At 44.4% G+C, this 22,902-nt stretch overlaps 1 pseudogene across 1 annotated transcript; it reads left to right on the top strand.

Annotated features, from left to right (window-relative positions):
- Window positions 1-15,010: 15,010 nt before the first annotated feature.
- Window positions 15,011-16,043, top strand: LOC113906178 (annotated as a pseudogene). The gene has a single exon (XR_003514810.1). The product of XR_003514810.1 is annotated as a protein FAM209A pseudogene (transcript).
- The last annotated feature ends 6,859 nt before the right edge of the window (window positions 16,044-22,902 follow it).

The raw sequence follows: 22,902 nt of genomic DNA on the forward strand, positions 1-22,902 counted from the left end.
CCCCCTCCCACTTCCCTCCCCATCCCATCCTTCAGTGTTGTCCCAGTGCACTGGCTTTGAGTGTCCTGTTTCATGCATCAAACTTGGACTGGTGATCTAGTTCACATATGGTAATATACGTGTTTCAAATGCTATTCTCTCCTCTTGATGAAAGTGAAAGGGGAGAGTGAAAAAGCTGATTTAAAACTCAACATTCAAAAAATGAAGACTATGGCATCCAGTCCCATCACTCCATGGCACGTAGATGGAGAAACAATGGAAACAGTGATAGACTTTATTTTTGGGGGCTCCAAAATCACTGCAGATGGTGACTGCAGCCATGAAATTAAAAGATGCCTGCTCCTTGGAAGTAAAGCTATAACCAACCAGCCTAGACAGCATATTAAAAAGCAGAGACACTACTTTGCTGACAAAGATCTGTCTAGTCAAAGCTATGGTTTTTCCAGTAGTTAGGTATAGATGTGCGAGTTGGATCATAAAGCAGGCTGAGTGCTGAAGAATTGATGCTTTTGAACTGTGGTGTTGGAGAAGACTCTTGAGAGCCCCTTGGACTGCAAGGAGATCAAACCAGTCAATCCTAAAGGAAATCAGTCCTGAATATTCATTGTAAGGAAGGACTGATGCTGAAGCTGAAACTCCAATACTTTGGCCACCTGATACTAAGAACTGACTCATTGGAAAAAACCTTGATGCTGGGGAAGATTGAAGGCAGGAGGAGAAGAGGACCTCAGAGGATGAGATGGTTGGATGGCATCATTGATTTGATGGACATGAGTTTGAGCAAGCTCTTGGAGTTGGTGATGGACAGGGAAGCCTGATGTGCTGCAGTCCATGGGTCATAAAGAGTTGGACACGACTGAGCAACTGAACTGAACTGAAGGGAATGTACTTTCACAAAATCCCATTAAGGATTCTATAAGCAAACATGAAAGACTACAGCTGTATGCTATTTTACATAGGATATTTTATGATTTATCTTTTTACCTGTTGAAGGATGTTCAGATTCTTTCCAGCTTTTCACTCTCAGGAATTATGCCACCAGGAATATCCATAGGGTGTTCACATCTCAGGAGTCAGGAATTTCTCTAGGTTTCACTGTAGACATGTGGAACTGACTGGTGAATAAACAGATGCTTTGGGTTTTTGTTTTATGTTTAAAAATTTTTTTGAAGTATGATTGACTTACAATGTTGTGTTAGTTTCAGGGGTAGGGCAAAGTGGAAAAGAATATATATCCTTAGGTTATTACAAGATAACGAGTTATAGTTCCCTGTGCTAAACTGTAGGTCCTTTTCGTTTATTTTATATATAGTAGCTTGTATCTGCTAAACCCAATTTCCCCAACTATCTCCTTTGGTAACCATAATTTGTTTTCTATGTCTGTGAGTCTACTTCTGTTTTGCATATAAGTTCATTTGTATCATTTTTTAAAATTCTACATATGACTGATATACGACAGTTGTCTTTGTCTGACTTAACTTCGCTTGGTGTGATAATCTCTAGGTCCGTCCGTGTTGCTGCAAATGGCATTCTTTTTATGGCTGAGTATTATCCCATGTATTGTTGTTGTTCAGTCACTAAGTCTTGTCTAACTCTTCTGTGACTGCATGGACCGTTGCCCTCCAGGCTCCTCTGTCCATGGGATTCTCCAGGCAAGAATACTGGAGTGGGTTGCCATTTCCTTTTCCAGGGGATCTTCCCAACCCAGGGATTGATGCCACATCTCCTGCACTGCAGGTGAATTTGTTGCCAGTGAGCGACCAGGGAAGCCCTTTCCATTGTATATGTGGTGTACATTGTATATGTATACTGTACATATATATATTATATGCGTGCATGCGAGTGTGCTAAGTCACTTCAGTTGTGTCTGATTCTTTGCAGCCTTATAGACTGTAGCTCGCCAGGCTTCTCTGTCCGAAGGATTCTCCAGGCAAGAATACTGGGGGCATGTCCTCCTCCAGAGAATCTTCCCAACCCAGGGATTGAACCCAAGTCTCAGGTCTCCTACATAGGCAGGCAGGTTCTTTACCACTAGTGCCCCCTGGGAAACCCATATACTGTATGTTCATATGTATATGTATATTGTATATCTTCTTTATTCACTCATCTGCCCGTGAACACTTAGATTGCTTTCATGTCTTGGTTATTGTTTTGGGAAATAGCGCTGCTATGAACATTGGGGTGCTCGTATCTTTTCAAATTACATTTTTCTCCAGATGTATGCCCAGGAGTAGGCTTGCAAGATCATATGCCAGCTCTATTTTTATTTTTTGAGGAACTCCCATACTGCTCTCCACAATGGCTGCATCAATGTACATTCCCGCCAACAGTTCCTTTTTCTCCACACCCTCTCCAGCATTTATTATTTGTAGACTTTTAAATGATGGCTGGAATGACATTTTAACTTTACTAGATGTTTTTGACTTGGTCCCCAAAGTGGTTGCCCCATTTACAAACCCACTGTAGTGTCTCCAGGCTCCTGATTTCCCACACCTTCCTCTGGTCTTCCCCTGATGACCAGCCACTGGGTGGGGCAATTCCATGAGAGGGACATGGCAGTCTTAGAGCCACTGCTGAGTGAAGGGATTCAATCCAGGATGATCCATGGGTACCAATTTGTGGTGAGTTCACTATTCTCCCCTCTCCCTTCCCGAGAGTCCCCCTGGGGTTGTGGGTAGGGCAGATAAACACAAGTTATTTGGAAGCCATCTCTTCCTTGTGTTCTGGAAAAACCTAAATTTCTTGGGGAGAGAGAGTTGGCTGCCCCTGGTTGGAAGGAGTCCCTGAGACTGGTGAGTGGATGGAGAACAACTCCATGAAGAGAGTGGCCCTGTGCCTACTCCTGGGGGCAGCTTGGGCACCAGGACACCTGTCTGGGCCATGACACTCATGTCCAGGAATGACAGTGGGCTAGATGAGGGTGTCCTGAGTTACCAGGTGTGGCCCTTGGATGGGAGGGACTGCTGCTGACGTTTCATCTGGCTAGGGCACTGGGCTGGGATGGGGAGAGGTGCAGGAGCTCCAAGAATGAACCACATTGACCTTCCCACTTGCTGACAGGACAGAGGCTCACAGGTGATCTTGACTGGTAAGGACTAGGGAAATGGACATTTCCATGCATCTGAATGCGTGGGTAAATGTCACATCATAGACCAGCCATCTCGGTGCATTGTAAAATGTGTGCCCTAAAGAGGAGTGACCTGGCACCACATCCACTCAGCCAGGTCATGGAGGACAGAAAGAGGAAGTACTGGAAGTATTCCTGGAAGGAAGGACTGAGGAAGTGTTCCCAGAAGGATTAAGAGGACCCTTCACTGAGAACAGGATGTCAAGTTAAGGTCTTCACCTTTGTAGTAATAAATGGGGAGACATCAAAGGACTGTTTTCCTTCTTTGAAGGGATGTGACATGAATAAACAGACTTGCGTTCCTGAAAGATGATCCTGGCTGTGGTGTGGACAACAGATCAGAAGGCAGGCAACGAGGCAGGTGACTGATGAAGGTAGCCTGGGCCAGGGTGATGGGCATGGAGCGGGTGTGGGGAGACCAGGATCAAAACACCTGCAGTCTGATGCTGCCCCAGTGGGGAGGTGGTGTCAGTTATTCTCAGGAAGAACTCAGGAGGAGCAGGTGTGTGTGGGAAGCTGAGAGTTCTGTTGGGGCATGTTTGATTCCAGGAGGTGGGGGGGACCCAGCCTGAAGCTCTTGAGTGGAACCAGGCTCTGACTACACAATTGAGGGGTCATCAGGCTACGTGGATAATAAATAAAGCTCCTGGGCTGATGACATCACCCAGGGAAAGCCAGAAGAAAAGGGGATCTTGGACCATACATGATTGTTCATGTAGTTTTAGACTATATTGGGAGTTTCCCAGTGGCCTAGTGGTTAGGATCCCAAGCTTTCACTGCTGTAGCCTGGGTTCAGTCTCTGGTCCGGGACCTGAGATTCCACGAGTCATGAGGTGTGGCTATATAATAACAACAACAGCAGTCATGACTGGCTGCTTCTACCTTTCAGTTCAGTCCAGTCGCTCAGTCGTGTCTGACTCTTTGCGACCCCATGAATTGCAGCATGCCAGGCCTCCCTGTCCATCACCAACTCCCGGAGTTTACCCAAATTCTTGTCCATTGAGTCGGTGATGCCATCTAACCATTTCATCCTCTGTCATCCCCTTCTCCTCCTGCCTTCAATCTTTCCCAACATCAGGGTCTTTTCAAATGAGTCAACTCTTCGCAATCAGGTGGCCAAAATACTGGAGTTTCAGCTTTAACATCAGTCCTTTCAATGAACACCCAGGACCGATTTCCCTTAGAATGGACTGGTTGGATCTCCTTGCAGTCCTAGGGACTCTCAAGAGTCTTCTCCAACACCACAGTTCAAAAGCATCAATTCTTTTGCGCTCAGCCCTCTTAAGCTTCTACCTTTAAAAATTGTTTTTATGAAAGTCTAGTTGACTTACAATTTTGTGTTAGTTTCAGGTGTATAGCAAAGTATAGTTTCAGGTGACTCAGTTTTAAGTATATATACATATATACGGGCTTCCCTTGTGGCTCAGCTGGTAAAGAATCTGCCTGCAATGCGGGAGAGCTGGGCTCAATCCCTGGGTTGGGAAGATCCCCTGGAGAAGAGAAAGGCTCTTTCTCTTTCCAGAATACTCCAGTATTCTGGGGGTCTCAAAGAGTCAGACAAAACTGAGCGACTTCCATACATTATATATATATGTGTGTGTATATATATATTATTTTTTAGATTCTTTTCCTTTAGAGATTACTACAAAGTATTGAACATAATTCTCTGTACTATACAGTAGGTCCTTGTTGATTATTTATTTTATTTTTAATTGAAGTATGCTGCTGCTGCTAAGTCACTTCAGTCATGTCCGACTCTGTATGACCCCATAGACAGCAGCCCACCAGGCTCCCCCATCCCTGGGATTCTCCAGGCAAGAACACTGGAGTGGGTTGCCATTTCCTTCTCCAATGCATGAAAGTGAAAAGTGAAAGTGAAGTTGCTCAGTCGTGTCCGACTCTTAGCGACCCCATGGACTGCAGCCTACCAGGCTCCTCCATCCATGGGATTTTCCAGGCAAGAGTACTGGAGTGGGGTGCCACTGCCTTCTCCGAGGCAACTGAAGTATAGTTGATTTATAATGTTGTATTAGTTTCAGGTGTACAGCAAAGTGATTTAGTTTTTTATTTATTTATTATATACACGTATTTTTTCAGATTCTTTTTCCTTATAGATTATTACAAAATGTTACATATAGTTCTATGTACTGTACAGTACGTCTTAAATGGTTATTTAATTTTTTATTGACATATAGGTAATTTACAATGTTGCATTACTGCTGCCTTTTGATTGTCATCTCAAACACTGTATTTATAATCATTTTCCCCAGCCTTATATTACAGAGCATTTCATATAAAAATAACCACCACAAAAGCTAGCCCATTTTTCTATGATCATGAACATCATCCAAAGTCCGAGAAAAACTGAGTCACAAGCTGAAACTGCCATTGGCACGATGGTTACGAATTTCTAGTTACACGTTGCTTCAGTCATGGGACTCTTAGCTCATGTTTAACTTAAAAAGGTCCTCATTAAATGGGAATGGGAAAATACATTTATTATCTATTTCTAAGCAGTCTTTGATAATGTAGTGAGGCATCTTTACGACATGCTCTGACATGATCTTTCTAAATCTGGACTCACGAGGTCTGGCTCTGAAGAAATGAGATCTACTGTTTTTACAAACACACCAGAACTTATGTATTCCAAGGGTGTTTCCTCTTCAAAGCATGAGGATTAGTCAAATGATCACGCCCTTTGGAACGACGTCACTGAAACTCCTTTTGGAGGCAAGAGGCTCTCCTGATATCTGCTACAGGGGTTCCTGCAACCCGTTAGAGGAGGACAAGGGGTCTTGAATTTTGGAATTGGCCAAGTCACCTGATGCCAAGTTTGATGAGCAAGAGCAGAGACTGAGCCAAGTCACATCAGCTCAGCAAACCCGTGGTGTTCACACCCCATCTGAACTTTTTCCTCCCCAATTTTCACCTTCTCATGAAGAGCATCACCACCCACCAGCCTGAAAAATAATTTCATTAAGGCATTTATCTAAAATTTAGGCATTCTTGTGTTTCCTCTCCTTTCTGCATGCCTAAACTTGATCCACTCTTGGTCTACTTAGCTTTTTCTCTGACATTTACTCCAGAACCCAGCACCACCATCCTCTCACTGCCCCATGCCAAACCAGGGGTCACCAACCTCCTGATGAGGTTGTGGGCTCCAGCTCCCTCTATCCCTTCTCACCAGGCACGTTCTGCTGTTCTCCGGCTGAGCACCCTTCACAAGCCCCATCACCATCACAAGCATCCAGACAAATTCCCCGGTAGAACTTGTTCCTGGCAGAGCTGCACCTTCTAAGCTTTGTCTTGGTTCCTTGCATTTGCTGAGGTTTCTGCCTCCTTAGAGACATTGCAAATGCTATTTCTGCAGCCCTGGGACCCTCTGCCTTCATCCTCTGTGTGCCTAGCTCCTTTGCACTGGTATTGGTTTCTTAGGGCTGCTGAAACAAATGACTGAAAACTGAGTGACTTAAAACAGTAATTCGTCTCTCAGAGTTCTGGAAGTAAGAAGTCCAAAATCAGGAAGTTGGCAGAGTTACATTCCTTTAGAAACCTAAAGAGAAGCTTCCTTCCTTGCCTGGTGCAACTTCTCGTGTCACCTGCAGTCCCTGGCTTGTAGCTGATCGGTCTGGCCTCTGCCTCCATCTTCATTTTTTTAAATTTTATTTACTTATTTATTTTTGGCTGTGCTGGGTCTTTATGGCTGCACATGTGCTTTCTCTAGTGCGTGGGCTTCTCATGGTGCAGAGCACTAGCCCTAGAGTGCACAGGCTTGATAGTTGTGGCATGCAGGCTTGTTGCCCTGTAGCATGTGGAATCTTCCTTGACAAGGGATGAAACCGGTGTCCCCTGCATTGGCAGGAGGATTCTTAAGCACTGGACCATCAAGGAAGTCCTCTGCCTCCACCTTCTCATGGCATTTTTGTTTGCGTTTGTCTCTTTGTCTAAGGATACCAGTCATACTGAGTGAGGGCCCATCCTATCCCAGCTTATGTGCTCAGTTGCATCTGACTCTTTGCAACCCCATAGACTGTAGCCTGCCAGGCTCCTCTATCCATGGAATTTTCCAGGCAAGAATACTGGAGTGGATTGCCATTTCCGCCTCCAGGGGATCTTCCTAGCCCAGGGATCGAAGCGGCATCTCTTGCATCTCCTGCATTGGCAGGTGGGTTCTTTACTGCTGCACCACCTGGGGAACCCAACTAGTCAGTGGACCACCAGGGAAGTCCCACTCCAGTATGATCTCATTTTAACTGTTTCTATCACAACCCTATTTCCAAATAAGGTGACTTTCACAGGTACTAGGTGTTGGACCTCTGACAGATCTTGAGGGGTGGGCAGGTGCAATTCAACCTCTAGTAGTAGCTTTCAGATCTCAGACTAGACCGCTTTCCTCCAAGACACTGAGCTCTGCAGGGTGAGCTGTGTGTCTTCGGCTCAGCCTTTAGCCAGCTTCCTCGGCAGTCTTCTCAACTCAGATGAACATATGTGTTCAGTTGTCTTATCTTTGTGTCCACCTTTCACTTGAACGTAAGTTAAGCTCCTTGAGCACTGGGTCTATATGGCTGCTTTTTCTCCAGAGCCTGGAAAGGTATAGGCACAACATTGATGCACCATGAGTTTTTATTCGTGAATTTCAAAATATATACACTATTGATAGTAACTTTTTCACTCTCCACTTTCACTTTCATCAAGAGGCTTTTGAGTTCCTCTTCACTTTCTGCCATAAGGGTGGTGTCATCTGCATATCTGAGGTTATTGATATTTCTCCCGGCAATCTTGATTCCAGCTTGTGTTTCTTCCAGTCCAGCGTTTCTCATGATGTACTCTGCATAGAAGTTAAATAAACAGGGTGACAATATACAGCCTTGACGAACTCCTTTTCCTATTTGGAACCAGTCTGTTGTTCAACATTTAGAAAACGAAGATCATGGCATCCGGTCCCACCACTTCATGGGAAATAGATGAGGAAACAGTGGAAACAGTGTCAGACTTTATTTTTCTGGGCTCCAAAATCACTACAGATGGTGACTGCAGCCATGAAATTAAAAGACACTTACTCCTTGGAAGGAAAGTTATGACCAACCTAGATAGCATATTGAAAAGCAGAGACATTACTTTGCCAACAAAGGTTCGTCTAGTCAAGGCTATGGTTTTTCCTGTGGTCATGTATGGATGTGAGTTGGACTGTGAAGAAAGCTGAGCGACGAAGAATTGATGCTTTTGAACTGTGGTGTTGGAGAAGACTCTTGAGAGTCCCTTGGACTGCAAGGAGATCCAACCAGTCCATTCTGAAGGAGATCAGCCCTGGGATTTCTTTGGAAGGAATGATGCTAAAGCTGAAACTCCAGTACTTTGGCCACCTCATGCGAAGAGTTGACTCATTGGAAAAGACTCTGATGCTGGGAGGGATTGGAGGCAGGAGGAGAAGGGGATGACAGAGGATGAGTTGGCTGGATGGCATCACTGACTCGATGGACGTGAGTCTTGAGTGAACTCCGGGAATTGGTGATGGACAGGGAGGCCTGGCGTGCTGCGATTCATGGGGTCGCAAAGAGTCGGACATGACTGAGCAACTGATCTGATCTGATAATATAGATAACTGGGCTTTACCGGTGCCTCAGGGATAAAGAATCTGCCTACAATGCAAGAGCTGCAGGAGACTTAGGTTCAGTCCCTTGGTTGGGAAGATCCCCTAGAGGAAGAAACAGCAACCCACTCCAGTATTCTTGCCGGGAGAATCCCATGGACAGAAGAGGCTGACAGGCCATAGTCCATAGGGTTGCAAAGAATCGGACGTGACTAATGAGAACCTACTGTATAGCTCAGTGCTCTGTGGTAACCTGAATGAGAAGGAAATCCAAAAAAGAGCTGATATACATATAGCCGATTCACTTTGCTCTACAGTAGAAACTAACACAATACTGTAAAGCAATTATATTCCAATAAAAATTTATTAAAAAATGAGTTGCAGGCTAGAGAAAGTAGCAGTGGCCTGAAGATTGGAGAACATATCACAAGACTGTAACTTACATCCAGCTCACGCTTCATCATTTTGTCTTTGAAGCCTTTATCTCACATCATCTGCCAACAACTCAGCACAATAAGCCAAGCAAGTCTATATAGCTCCCCATTTTATATAGAAGTCAAGCTCATAACAAAGGGAGATCCTGTTGCTGAGACAGGACCACAGATTTGTCGAGCCGAAAGGAATCTCATAAGATGGGTCTGATCTCCTTGTTTTACACAGGAGAAAACAGGAGCTTGAGAACTGAAGCCATTCACTTATAATATCTTATCTGCTTGCTAGTAGAGCTGTAATTAGATTCTTTCCGTTTCTCTCTCTTTTTTTTTGGGCTGTGCTGCTTGGCATTCAGGATCTTAGTTGTCCAACCAGGAATGGAACCCACGCCCCCTGCCCTGGAAGTGCAGAGTCTTAACCACTGGACCACCAGGGAAGTCCCCCTGAGCGCTTCAACTTCTCATCAGATTCCAAGAGAGTAATTCCAAACATGTTTGGGGAATGGCAGACCCATCCCAGTAAATGTGTATCCTCCCCAAATGATGACGTGGTTGGATGACACTTTTGGAATACATGAAGCCAGACTGCCTGGGTGGGAAGCTCGACTCCACCCCTTCCGGGCTTGGTGAACTTGAGGGACCTCATAAATCAATTCACACCAAGACATCTGTGATTCATGTGATATCTACCCAGGTTGAACCTACTTTTGAAAAGAAATCATTAGCTCCAGGCAAAAATCTCTGCTGCTGGTGCCTCATGTAATATCTGACAAAGTCAGTGCCCAATAAACAGGGAATGGACGAACAGGGCTGGAACTCAGGCGCAGTTGAACTTGGATGTAGGGGAGGTTCTGGAGCAAGAGGGAGCCACCCAGAATTCCTCAGTTCATTCACAGTTGTGATGCATCACCTATGCCACACGTGCGTAGGATTGTGTACTCCTGAAAACTCATTTCAGGAAGGACAAGCACAAGCTAATGAATCAGTGAAACTTGGCATCATAACACAAGTGATAATTACAGGATAACAAGCTCCATTATATCAGTTTTCAGGGAGTTACAATGGACTATTCCATTGAACACATTGGCTAATAGATCCCTGTGGCCAAAAACTCATAAAACACATCAGGCAGGATTTTATGAAAATATGTCCATATTTTTTTGTGCAACCTGGGACACCATATACACTTTTAACTATTTTTGTAAAAAGTTGTATTTATTTGACTGTGCCAGGTCTTAGTTGCAGCACACAAGAATTTTTCTTTTTTTTAGTTGTGGCATGTTAATTCTTAGTGTTGGCATATGGGATCTAGTTCCCCAACCAAGGATAGAACCCAGGCCCCCTGCATGGGAGCATGAAGTCTTAGCCACTGGACCACCAGGGAAGTCCACATTTATTATTATTGTGTGTCAAGAAAATAGCTTGAAAAGAACCATTAAAATAATCACAAGGAGGGGAGATTGTTGATGGGGTTAGAATAAAAAAGTTAGCTGTTTTTTTTTTTTTTTTTTTTCACCTATTAAGAGGATGGATCAAGGCAAACTAGAAAATAATTTCTGTCCATGAGACAAATATTTCTCAAATGCCTACTTGGTCTGGGCACATCTAGGATTCAAAATGCACAAGATAGACCAAGCCCTGTCCTCAGGCAGTCACTAAATAATAACATGAGCTTGTTTACCAAATTTTGGGAAATTTGTTGGAAGGATTATCTCATGAAGCTTGGCAAGGGACATTTAGAACAAACAGAAGAATCTGCCCACAATGCCCAAGACCAGAGAGACGCCCAAAGGATAGCTGGTAATTAACAAATAAATGTTGCCATGCTTGATACCCTTTGCATTCTGCTGTTGTTCAGTCTCTAAGCCATATCTGACTCCTGGCAACCCCGTGGACCACAGCATGCCAGGCTTCCCTGTCCTTCATTATTTCCCAGTTTGCTTAAATTCATGTCCATCCATTGTGTTGGCGATGTCATCTAACTATCTGATTCTCTGTCACCCGCTTCTCCTCCTGCCCTCCATCTTTCCCAGCACCAGGGTTTTTTCCAATAAGATGGCTCTTTGCATCAGGTGCTCAAAGCACTGGAGCTTTAGCTTCAGCATCAGTCCTTCCAGTGAGTATTCAGGGTTGATTTCCTGTAGGATTGATTGATTTGATCTCCTTTCTGTCCAAGGGACTCTAAAGAGTCTTGAAAGCATCAATTCTTCTGCCCTCAAGCTTCTTTATGGTCCAACTCTCACATCCGTACATGACTACTAGAAAAACCATCTCTCTGATTACATGGATCTTTGTCAGCTAAGTGATATCTCTGCTTTTTATTATGTTTTCTAGGTTTGTTATAGCTTTTCTTCCAAAATATCCTTTATAGGTGTGTGTTAGTTGCTCAGCCATGTCTGACTCTTTGCACCTCATGGACTGTAGCCTGCCAGGCTTCTCTGTCCATGGAATTCTCTAGTTGAGAATACTGGCATGGGTAGCCATTCCGTTCTCCAGGGGATCTTCCTGGCCCAGGGCTCCTGCATTGCAGGCAGATTCTCCACAGTCTGAGATACCAGGGAAGCCCTATCCTTTACATAGGTAATATCAAAATTCCACAGGCAATTCAGAAAGAGATATAAATGGCCTGTTGAATTTAGTGCAAATTAAAATATGTGCAAAATTAAATGCAAATTAAAATATAACAATCTGGAGTTGCTAGTAAACCTTCAGAGTTAGTAGGTCAGCAGGTGGAAGAGACTAATAGACTTGAAATTGACTCTGATAAATCTGCACCGGGTATCTACTGATCCATTAGTGAGAACCAGGATCTTGGAGGCTCTGGAAACTAACACTTGAAAAATAACTTGTCAGAGTTTCCCTGCATATGAGTTTACTTAGTCTAAGCTGGAAGATTCATGAAGCCATTCCTTGAGACCACCGTGGGGAGACAGAGAAAGCTGAGCTGACTTGGTACGGTCCAGCTGAACTTTCTTATGTAACAATGGCCTCGGCTGGTTCGTATGAGAACTTGTGAAATGAAAGCTCAGAGTGGCCAAAACAAATATGTAGCCAGATTCAAGCTGACTTGGCCAATGTTTCTTTAACATTCTCATTTTATGAACATAGAAAACTAATAAAATACAAGGCTGTGCATTTACCATAAATCATGATCGGGAACTGTTGTTTGCCGGTATCTCTGTTATATCATCTTCACTATCAAAAGCTTGAACATCCCATAAAGTTCATGGAAAGCATTCAAAACTGTAATGAAAACAAGCAAGTCAGGAATGGGGAAATGCATGCTTTCTGTTCTCTGCTGGGTGTAGCCAACAGTTTTCTCTTTCATAATTGTTGTTGGATCTTTCTAGCAAACACCTAGAACCCTCTCCTCTCCAGAAATCAGGTATTAGTAGACCAGGAGGTGTGTTTGTTTGGCACTCTGTGCCTTTATTCCCAGAAGAAGGGAAATGGGACAGAACACTCTGTCCAATAAACAATTGCCCAAGGTCTTGGGCAAAAGAAATTGGGACAGGAAGCAGACAGACTTACTCGTTGCCCCAGGTAACTGCCTGATAAGGCAAACACGCGTGTACAGTGAGTTCCTGTCCTCCTGTGATAAATATTTATGTGCTCAGCCCTGTGTTTGAAAGCACTAAACCATTTCTCAGTCTGAACATTGACCTTTGGATGCAAAACAGGACTAATTTTGCAGGTGATGTAATTAATTTTTGTGGCTTCAAGCTGCACTGGGAACAAGAGAAACTGTTGTTTTCGTGAGTTTAGAAAGCGGCTCAGCAGGTGTGATCAGCCTTCGGGTTACATTGTCAGTTTATAATCTGAGACTTTTCCTTTTTTTAAGGTCAGGGATGCATTCTTTAAATTGAAGTATAGCTGATTTACAAGTTTGTGTTAATTTCTGCTGTACGGCAAAGTGATTTAGTTATATATACAAATACATTCTTTTATATTCTTTTCCATTATGGTTTATCACAGATATTGGATCCAGTTCCCTGAGTTTTACTGTAGGACCTTATTGTTTATCAATTTTATATATAATAGTTTGCACCTGCTAATCCCAAGCTCCCAAGACATCCCTCCCCCACAATCTGGGATTTTTTTTAATCGCTACTGGAATTCAACGACTTTTGAGAGACAATGGTCTGGGAGTATTATAAGCAAACTCACATTACTCTTGATAAAAGAAGAACTGATGAATGAATAATCAGTTCTGATTATTCTGGGTTAACGCACAAAATTTGTATTGGGTTGGTCAGGAAGCTCGTTTGGGTTTTTCCATAAGATCTTGCCAAAAAAGATCTAAATGAAATTTCTGGCCAACTCAATACTTTTTCTTGGAGATGAGGGTTTTATTTTTTAGGATATTGGTTTAGCATGGCCCCAAATGTCTGTGACCAACATATATTTCACTGTAACATTCTTAAAATGTACAGGCAAACTATTCTCCTATGGTCAGCTAAATTAATCCCACCCCAAACAAAAGTAAAAGGCAAACAAGTAAAAATATTTGTCACAAACACCACCACCATCTTTCCAGGTGATACAAGCTGGAGACTCGGGCTCCTCCTCATCACTTCTGCCTCTCTGATTCCCAGTGTTCAATGGATCAAAAGATCTTATTGTTTTCCCCCTGGAAATACATCACATCCACAAACTTCCCTTTCTCTGCCTCTTCCAACTTGCTATTTGCACAAGCGCCTCCAAGCACTAACTCACCAAAACCAAACTCAAGGTCCTCCCGGCCAGTGGGACCCTTGCAGAGTTCCATTTCTCACTAAAAGGCATCCTCTCTGGATCTACCCTCCAGGACCTGGGTCTACATCCTGGGCTTCCCCCCACCCTCTTCACTGACTCGCCCTTCGCCGGGTCTTGTGAATTGACCTTCTTGAACACCTTGGAGTCTTCCATTCATGAACATGCCATTCATGTTCACTGCTTTTTTTCTTAGTATGAAAGTTGCTCAGTCGTGTCCGACTCTTTGTGACCCTATGGACTGTACAGTCCATGAAATTCTCCAAGCCAGAGTACTGACTAGGTAGCCTTTCCCTTCTCCAGGGGATCTTCCCAACCCAGGGATCGAACCCAGGTCTCCTGCACTGCAGGTGGATTCTTCACCAGCTCAGCCACAAGGGAAGCCCATTTTTCTTAGGACACACTCATCTCCCCCCTGGACCACTGAATGGCCTCCCAAACCTCTGGGATTGCTGCCCTGGCTTCCATTATCCCCAACCTAGCCAGATACCTTTCCCAAACATAAACCTGATGGAACCACTTCCTGACTGAAAATCATCTGTGACTTCCCTTTGTCCTGAACATGAAGAGGATCCCATCTCCACCCTGGCAGGAGGAGGAGCTTGCACCACCATCCCTCCTTCTGCCCCATGGTGTCCACCCAGAGCTCTAGCCACAATGGCTCTACAACAATGGCCGCCCAGTTGACTCTCCACTTTTTCCCCTCTTCATCCACCTCTAAGAACTTATCAGTATCTGAGATTGGCTTATTAATTAGCCAGCACATCAAAGGTGCTCAGTGAATATTTGTGGAATAAATGAATGGCTGAATGGATGAACCTATTAAGGAAAGCACCAGGGTGATATAAAGTGAATTCATTCAAGAAAATGGCAGAGCGGAGAGGGGAGAAGAAAACCACAAGATGTGGAGAAGGAAATGGCAACCCACTCCCGTAATCTTGCCTGGGAAATCCCATGGACAGGGGAGCCTAGTGGGCTACAGTCTACGGGATCTCAAAGGTTCAGACGTGACTGAACACAATCATCTTTACGAACAGTGTAGGCCACACAAAACACATCAGTGGCTCCTAGTTTGTGGCCTCTGGTTTAACATCTTTCTTTCCCTTTTGGCTCTCTACTCCACAGGGGCGCAAGCCTGTGGGTCTGCTCTGCTCACCACAGAGTTTGGATTCAACAAAGGGAAAACTAAAAATAGAAGGTGGATCCACCCTCCCAGTAGAGCATCAGGTTCAGAAAGAATACACTGGCAAGGAGGTGGCATTCTGTCACTCCCCGCCTCTCTTTGGATTGCCGGCTGGAAATGTCACCATTTCCCTTTAAGCCCTACTCCCAGTTGACCCCCGCAAGCCTCCCTGATCTCTGCCCTGAAGTCATCACAATGGCCAGATGGGTTCTGGCCAGGGCGGGGCCCTCTGTGACATCACCAAGGGCCCAGCCCTGCCTGGTCCTCAGTCTCCAGATGCCAGGGCAGACAAGCACACCAGAGCCAGTTCCTCTCTGCTCACCATGCAGTCTGTAATGGGGCTCTTTTTCTGGTCTATGTGTGTCTCCTCTTTCTGTGCTTTTGTGTTTTACTGTCTGAGAGATGACACCATAGAACTCCCCGGGAAGGTGCCCTGCAGAAGGCACTTTCAAATTCAGCAGAATCTACCAGAGCATGACCGAGGCTGGCTTGGGAGCAAGTTGCATTGGCTTTTTCTCCTTGCTGTGCTGTTTATGATACAGAAGTTTCCAGGAGACAGTGACGAGACTACTGTGCAGACTCTTCCTGCCCTCCGGGGCAGTTCACTTGGCTCTTCGGGAAAGAAAAATAAAAAGGCTTCCCCCAACAAAGACTATACGGTCGATACCTTAGACCAGCTTGAGATGGACCTTGGGAAATTGGTGTCCAGGGCGCGGAATCTGAAACTCACCATGGCAACCGGCAGTAACTTCAGTCTTCCCAGTTTCGAGGTACCTGCTGACACAAATAACATTACAATATATGAGCTATGGGGCAACGAAGACGTCGATGAAGACTCTGAGTAAACACGTGTATCAAAGTAGAAGAGGAAAAGTTGAGTGTGGATAAAGTGTATCCAAACTAATAAAACTATTCTGAAGCAAAAGCAAAATAATAAATAAATAAAACCACAAGATGGAAGCCTAAGCCTCAGGTGCTTGTTGCTGTATCTATATTCTTGGGCTTCCCTAGTGGCTCAGCTGGTAAGGAATCTGCCTGCAATGCAGGAGACCTGGGTTCCATCCTTGGGTTGGGAAGATCCACTGGAGAAGGGAACAGCTACCTACCCCAGTGTCTGGCCTGGGGAATTAGTCCATGGTGCTGCAAAGAGTCGGACACGACTAAGCGACTTTCACTTTATTTCACTTAAGAAAGGAGAAATCGCTTCTGACCAATGGTCAGATGCCTTAACCTGGATCTCTAGTCTCCAAGCCTGATTACCACTTCCCTTCACATTTCAGCTTAAACCACCTTCTTTCATGTCCTTGTACATAACCAGCTCCTTTGGCCTCGGGGCCTTTGCACCTGCTAATATCTTTGCCAGGAACACTCTCTAACTTCGCACACCACCTTTAGTTCCTTTTAAAAAAAATATTTAATTTTTGGCTGTGCTGGATCTTCATTGCTGTGCAAGGACTTTCTTTATTTGCAGTGAGCAAGGTTCTCTAGTTCCTGGCAGTGCTCGGGCTTCTCATTGCAGTGGCTTCTCTTGTGGACCACAGGCTCTAGACATTTGGGCTTCAGTAGTTCCTGCAAGTGGGCTCAGTAGTTGCTGCCTGCAGGCTCTAGAGCACTGGCTCAGTAGTTGTGGCACACAGGCCTAGCTGCTCCACAGCATGTGGGATCTTCCTGGACCAGGGATCAAACCCCTGTCTCCTTCACTGGGGGGAGGATTCTTAACCACCAGACCACCAGGAAAGCCCTGCTACTGCTAAGTCACTTCAGTCATGTCTGACTCCGTGCGACCCCATAGACAGTAGCCCACTAGGCTCCTCTGTCCCTGGGATTCTCCAGGCAAGAATACTGGAATGGCTTGCCATTTCCTTCTCCAATGCATAAAAGTGAAAAGTGAAAGTGAAGTTGCTCAGTCGTGCCTGACTCTTAGCAACCCCATGGGCTGGAGCCTACCAGGCTCTTCCATCCATGGGATTTTCCAGGCAAGAGTACTGGAGTGGGGTGCCATTGCCTTCTCTGAGGAAAGCCCTAGTTATTTCCTATTCATCTTTTAAATCATAGTTACAATGTCACTTCCTGAGAAAAGACTTCCCTGAACCCTAGATTAGATTGGATCCTCTTTATCACACTCTGGTCCTTACTTTCACATCACTTATCCCAATTCATTATTATGTATTTGAGTAATTCTTCCACACTGTCTGTCTACCTGCCTGTCCCACGAGTGCAGGGATTGTGATCTTGTTTCCAACCTCACCTTGTAGCCCAACATCCAACTCAGGGCCTCATCTAAAAAGGTGCCCAATGAGTATTTGATGATTTTATATAACAAAAGAAGTGTTGCTACTTGTAACATTCTCTATTTACATGATAGTAAAACTCTAATAGAAAAAGTTGGCAAAGGATAGCAGGCAATTCGATAAGGAGAGATACAAATAGCCAGTTTTATTTGTAATAAGAGAAATGCATATTAAAATACAGCAAAATTCCGAACTTCCGTGATGGTCCAGCGGCTAAGACTCTGTGCTCCCAATGCAGCGGGCTCAGGTTCCATTCCTAGCCAGGGTACGAGACCCCACACACTGCAACTAAGACTTGGTGAAGCCAAATAAACAACAACAACAAAATACAGCAAAATACTATTTCAATATGCCCATTTAACAAACTTTTTAAAAAGTAATAGTAACATCTACAGATTCAATGCAATCTCTATCAAAATCCTAACAATGTTTTTTGCAATAATAGAAAATTCATCCTAAAATTCATATGGAATCTCAAAGGACTCAGAAGAGCCAAAATAAAAATCTTGAAAAAGAACAGATTTGGAGGCCTCACACTTTCTGATGGTAAAACTTCCTATAAAGCTACAGGAATCAAAACAGTATGGTACCATCAAAAGACAAGAGCTTCCCAGGTGGCACTAGTGGTAAAGAACTTCCCTGCCAATGGATCCCTTGGAGGAGGACATGGCAACCCACTCTAGCATTCTTGCCTGGAGAATCCCATGGACAGAGGACCCTGGTGGGCTACAGTCCGTGAGGTTGCAAGAGTTGGACATGACTAAACAACTGAGCATGCACTATATCTTTTTGATGTTTTGAAACACAGTTTACAGCCTAGACCTATTCTGAGAGTTCTGACGGCTTTCCTAAGTGGGGCTGTTGGATGACAAAAGAAAAAAATATGTACACTAATAGCCTTAGGCTGTTACTGAAGCAAATTTAAAATTCTACTGTCATGGAATTTGCAAGAGTGGACATACAAAGATTTAGTGTTTTTAGTCTAGACTCTTTGGAAGCATCTGAAAGTCTGTGCATAATCATTAACTTTTACTATGGATGTATCAGGCTTTATTGCAGAAATAATGTAATCATTTGCTAGCTCTCCACTAGCTCTCACTCCTGGAGGCAGGAAGGTATGTGGGGAGCACTTGTATTTCAGAGAGATTTTCCTCAAGCATTTTCCAGTCTTTACACCCAGGGAAAGGTCATAAAATTGATATCCGGCACCAAATCATTTTTACAGTTGGAAACAAACTCACTTGGTTGTGAAACAAGCAAAGCTACTGTATCCTCATGTGAGGACTAGATCAAAACCACAAGAAATCTCAACACCCCACTTGCTCCCAGGGTTTTCATTTATTTTTTAGGCCGCAATGTCAGCCAGCAGAGTCAGAGTTTATTTCCTCTGCCTTTTGTGCTCAAGAGCTGCTGACATGCATTTGGGTATAACTTGGAAGACCCTCCACTTCCTGGTTCCCCTAATCCTTTTGCCCCAGGGACATTGGAACCCTGTTTCTTTCCCCAATATACAAATCCATGCAATTGAAAAGGTTGCCTCAGCTATAGCAGAAGCTTATCAACAACACCCAAAGTGAGAGTTTAATTTACTTTCTTCATACACACAATCAGTTGTTCAGTTCCAATTGATACAATCAAATATTTTACTGCTAATCTACTATTAAGGGAGGAAAATTATCCCTTTCCTTCTACTCTTCTGTGCTCTCTCAGCTGGGACTCTATCAAAAGCTTAACAGGAGAAAAGCACACAAATTTATTAAATACAAGTTGCATGAGATACAGGAACCATCATAAGGAAAGGAAGACCTGAAGAAACAGTTAAACTTCAGTGTTTTTTTACACTCAGTTTGATCAAGAGTGGAAAATTGTGGGGAAATGTAATTGAAAAAAAGAGTATGAGCCCAGGGTAGTGAACTAGGGGGAACTTGGCAAAGCCTGTTCTTCCAGGTTCCTCTCAGAATCCCTCTATCACTGGAGTGGAAAAGGCTCCTTTTCTCCAGGCACAGGGAGGGGACCTCTCACATGCGAGTCTTATGACCTGCTTCATGGGAAAGTCAGAGTCCTTCTGGCACCTGTCATTTCTCAAATCCTTTCATTTAAAAATATTCAATATGCCAGGGACCTCGCTGGAGGTCCAGTGGTTAGAAATTTGCCTTCCAATGCAGGGGACATGGCTTCAATCTTTGGTTGGTTGGAGAACTAAGATCCCACACGACAGGGAGCAACTGAGCCATGAACCACAACCAGAGAAAACCCTTGTGTGCCACAGAGAAGACTCAGTGTAGCCAAAATAAATAAAAACATTCAACATGTTGAGGCGCTGTATTTTGGAGTAGGCCCCGAACCCTGTCAGGACAATGCCCTCTCTATTGCATGATCAATACTCATAAACCTAGGGGTTTATTTCTGAGCTCTGTTCCTTTGTTGTTGTTCAGTCATTAAGTTGTGTCTGACTCTTTGTGACCCTATGGACTGCAGCATGCCAGGCTGCCCTGTCCTTCACTAGTGCCCAGAGTTTGCTCAAATTCATGTTCATTGAGTAGACGATGCCATCCAACCATCTCATCCTCTGTTGCCCACTTCTCCTCCTGCCCTCAATCTTTCCCAGCATCAGGGTCTTTTCCAACGAGTCGGCTCTTCACGTCAGTGGCCAAAGTATTGGAGCTTCAGCTTCAGCATCAGTCCTTCCAATGAATATTCAGGGTTGATTTCCTTTAGGGTTGACGAGTTTGATCTCCTTGTAGTCTGAGAGACTTTCAAGAGTCCTCTCCAGCACCACAATTAGAAAGCTTCAATTCTCTGGCACTTAGCCTTCTTTATGGTCCAACTTTCACATCTGCACATGCCTACTGGAAAATCATAGCTTTGACTATATGGACCTTTGTCAGCAAAGTGATATCTCTGCTTTTTAATACACTGTCTAGCTTTGTCATAGCTTTGTCCTTTAGTTTGCTTGTTTCTGAGTTAATATGCCACATCTTAACTCCTGTACATTTGTAATAAGTCCTGACATTTAGAAGGACAAACCCACAAAATTTCCACCTTGCCCTGCTTCTTGAAAATGGTCTTAACTAGTTTTGGCCACTTGTTCTTCCACCTATACTCCAGAATAAGCTTGTCAACTTCTCAAAAAATCCTTCTGGCACTTTTGATTGGTGTTGCATTGGACTTATTTATTATTTTTAAAGATTTCTTTCTTTATTTAATTTGGGGGGCTGTGGTGGGTCTTCATTGCTGTGCTCGGGCTTTCTCTAGTTGCAGTGAGTGGGGGCTACTCTTCATTTCTGTGTGTGGGCTTCTCATTGCGGTGGCTTCTCTTGTCGTGGAGCTTGGACTCTAGGTGTGTGGGCTTCAGAGGTTGCAGGGTGTGGGCTCAGTAGCTGTGAGGCTCTGAGTTAATTGATCTAAGGCCAGTTGAACAACAACGATTCTATTTACTATTACAAATAATGCCTTAATGAACATCCTTGGACCATATGTTTTTGTGCATTTGTACAGGTACACCTGTAGGATAAATAGGAAAAGTTATAGTTGTGAACACCATTGTCTAACCCACAAAATACCTTTCCCTGAATCACCTTGCCCTTCACTGCAGAAAACCTAAGAGGATTGTGTTTCCTCCATCAAGACCTTTCAGGACACATGGCTCTTCGTAGCTCCTTCCGTCCTGGGCAAGACGATGAACCAGGGGGACAGAGGGCAGACAGCCAGCCTTCCGGCACTTCTCCCATGGACTCATTGGTTCTTCCTGGCCCATCTTAGCCCCACAGACTTTGGACCTGATTATTCATCTAGACTCACAGTGCCTTCTGCCCCTTCCTCCTCCATGGCCTGCCTACTTGGGTGCCTGGTACCTGTGAGGTTCTCCCCACCTTCAAGGACATCCGGGGTCTTTGACTTGGCTCCATGGTATCTGATAGCTCTTTGTTTCACCAAAGGATTCTCAAAGTCCTGCTCTGGGCCTCCTGGATCTGTTATATTTGTTTTTTCTTCCTGTAATAACTGATGTCCCCCTACTCCTTGGTCTGTTTGATCCTATCTCCATACCTTCAAAGGGGATCAAAATATGCCACCCTCAAACAGGCACTTTGGCACAGGTTTATTTGGGGCTGAAGACAACTGAGAAAAAGTAGCCACAGGAAGGGCTCTCTGTGCTCTCACTATCTGCCTAAAAGCAAGGCATAAACTCCCCTTGCCAAGTTGTCCCCTAGCCTTCTCCCACGCTAGGCCAACCCTTATCACCAGAGATAGAGACAGTACTGAAGTGAGTCTGCACAAACAAGCCTTACTAAACGACCTTTGCCTGCCACTAGTTCTACCCATATATTGTTGTTGCTTAGTTGTGTCTGACTCTATGCGACCCCATGTACTGTAGCCCTCCAGGCTCCTCTGTCCATGGGGTTCTCCCAGAAAGAATACTGGAGTGGATTGCCCCTTCCTTCTCCAGGGGCTCTTTCCAGACCAGAGATTGAACCCATGTCTCCTGCACTGACAGGCGGATTCTTTACCACTGAGCCACAACGGAAGCCCCCATATATTTACCTCTCTGCAATTTACTGGCCCTAGAAGGAACTGGGGTTCCTTTGTCCTGGTACTTCTCTACTATATATTGTTGCTGTTGTTCAGTCGCCCAGCTGTGTCTGACTCTTTGTGACCCCATGGACTGCAGCATGCCAGGCCTCTCTGCCCTTCACCATCTCCTGAAGTTTGCCTAAATTCACGTCCACTGCATTGGTGATGCCATCCAGTCATCTCATCCTCTGGTGACCTCTTCCTCTTCTGCCCTCAATCTTTCCCAGCATCAGGGACTTTTCCAATGAGTCAGCTGTTTGCATCAGATGACCAAAATACTGGAGTTTCAACTTTAGCATCAGTCCTTCCAATGAGTATTCAGGGTTGATTTCCCATAAGATTGACTGGTTTGGTCTCACTGCTATTCAAAGGACTCTCAGGAGTCTTCTCCAGCACCATAGTTCGAAGGCATCAATTCTTCAGTGCTCTGCCTTCTTTATGGTCCAGCTCTCACAACCATATGTGAACACTGCAAAGACCATAGCCTTGACAATATGGACCTCTGTTGGCAGGGTAATGTCTATTTTTCAACACACTGCCTATGTTTGTCATAGCTTTCCTGCCAAGAAGCAAATGTCTTCTGATTTCATGGCTGCACTCACCATCTGCAGTGATTTTAGAGCCCCAAATGAGGAAATCTGTCACTACGTCCTCCTTTTCCTCCTCTATATGTCATGCTGCCCTTTGTTAAAGTGGTATTTAAGCCCCCAAGTCTAGCCATTTCTTTGGGGTTTCAATTATTTTCCCTATGAGTCTGTCTTTTGTCAACTTAATTCGCACACTCTAGTCACAGAAACTAAAGGGTGGAGGACAACTTTTCCCTCCCCTACATGTTCCGTGCCTCACTCTCGTCCACAAGCCAGTGCTGACTGAGCACCCACAGATTATGCTTAACTGTCCAATATATTCTCTACCCTCCAGTCAAGGCAATCTCTGCAAGTGAAAATCAGATCATG

Source organism: Bos indicus x Bos taurus, chromosome 16 (genome assembly GCF_003369695.1).
Source record: "Bos indicus x Bos taurus breed Angus x Brahman F1 hybrid chromosome 16, Bos_hybrid_MaternalHap_v2.0, whole genome shotgun sequence".
NCBI lineage: Eukaryota > Metazoa > Chordata > Mammalia > Artiodactyla > Bovidae > Bos > Bos indicus x Bos taurus.